Source organism: Myotis davidii, unplaced genomic scaffold, assembly GCF_000327345.1.
Source record: "Myotis davidii unplaced genomic scaffold, ASM32734v1 scaffold541, whole genome shotgun sequence".
Lineage (NCBI taxonomy): Eukaryota > Metazoa > Chordata > Mammalia > Chiroptera > Vespertilionidae > Myotis > Myotis davidii.
The window spans coordinates 81,374-83,185 of record NW_006291432.1 but is presented as its reverse complement, the minus strand read 5'-3'; positions in this window follow the sequence as shown (position 1 = coordinate 83,185).

Below are 1,812 nucleotides of genomic sequence, written 5' to 3'. Positions count from 1 at the left end.
GGTGTAATGGGGTATAAGAACACATATGTAATATCTTAATAAATAAATTAAAAAAGAGGAGTTTGGCACAAGTTTATTATGCTAGTAATTACTAAAAAAAAAAAGAAAAGAAAAAGGAGAGGGAGATGATGAGACAGAACCATTGAATGGCTGCCACCTCCTTCATGCCCCTTCCTGGGGATAAAGCCAGAAACCTGGGCATATGCCCTGACCAGGAATTGAACCAGTGACCTCTCTGTGCATGGGGCAATACTCAATTGAGTCACACCAGCCAGAGCCAGCCTGCTCAGTTTTTGCCAGAAGTTCTGCCATTTGCATGGAGAAGCACTGCTATACCCACTTAAAGAAAAATGGTTTGAATTGCAACATGAAATGAAAACTTTTAAATTTTTTTTATGAAAGACAACAAGAAGCTTTGTGCCTTTTAATGAAGGCCTTTTTTTCCTTTTTGTTCAGTATCTCCAGGAAGGTTTCCCAAGAATAATTACTCACAATGTCTGATATAGGGCTGCACTTGAATCTTGCCCAAGTGGACCCAGAACCAACACAAACAGTGGTGGTCTTAAGAAAACACCAGAGCTTGATTCAACTACCCACATAAGTAGTACAACAAAAATGGGATTCTGGGAGGCACCAGAAACTTCTGGGAACAACTCTGCCTTAAGGGACAGCCCATGCACAGTGACTCATAAAAGATGATTAAGGATTATCTTATAGTTAGTCAGCCTGAAAGGTTAACTCCACCCACAAAAGGGCCAACAACATTCAAGACTCAACTAAAAGAGTTGGGTGCACATAACCCACAAGAAATATTCCTAGAGCACGGAGCTTGGGTGACCTGGAGGATTGTAACACTGAGCCCAACAAGACACCTACATCATAAAGTCATCATAAGAAGTTTGGGAGTCATAGGAGATCTACCTAATACACAAAGACAAAATGGGGAGACAAAGAAATATGTCCCAAATGAAAGAACAAGAGAAATCCCCATAGAAATAATTAAATGAAATAGAAGCAACCAAGCTACCAGATGTAGAGTTTAAAACAATGGTTATGAGAATGCTCAAGGATATTCGGGGGAAAATGGATGATCTCAGTGAGAGCTTAAACAAAGAGATAGTAACCATTAAAAAGGACATAAGAACAATAAAAAAGAAGTAGTCAGAAATGAATAATAGAATATCTAAAATATAGACTACACTAGAAGAAATTAATAGCAAGTTAGATGAAGTAGAGGTTTGAAACAGCAATTTAGAGGACAACATAACAGTAAACACCCAAGCAGAGCATTAATAAGAAGAGAGAAATTTTTAAGTGAAAAAAGTCTAAGGGACCTCTGTGATGATATCAAGTATAAAAACATCAACATCATAGAGGTGCCAGAAAGAGAAGAAAATAATCAAGGTATAGAGAACCTGTTTGAAGAACTAATAGCTGCAAATTTCTCTAACCTGATAAAGAATAAAAGTCACATAAGTTCAATTAGCACAGAGAGTCTAAAACAAGATGAACCAAAAGAAGCTGACAGGATGACATTTCATACTTAAAATGGAAAAGGTTAAAGACAAAGAGAGAATCTTAAAAGCAGCAAGAGAGAAACAGTCAGCTGATTTCAAAACAGAAACACTTCAGGCAAGAAAGGTTTAGTATGAAATATTCAAAATGATGAAAAGCAAACACCTAAAACCAAGACTGCTTTATCCAGAAAGGCTATCATTAAAGGTAAAATAAAGAACTTAATAGGCACAAAAAAAATTCTGAAGAAGTTCATTGCCACCAAACAGTATTGCAAAAAATGTTAAAGGGTCTGTT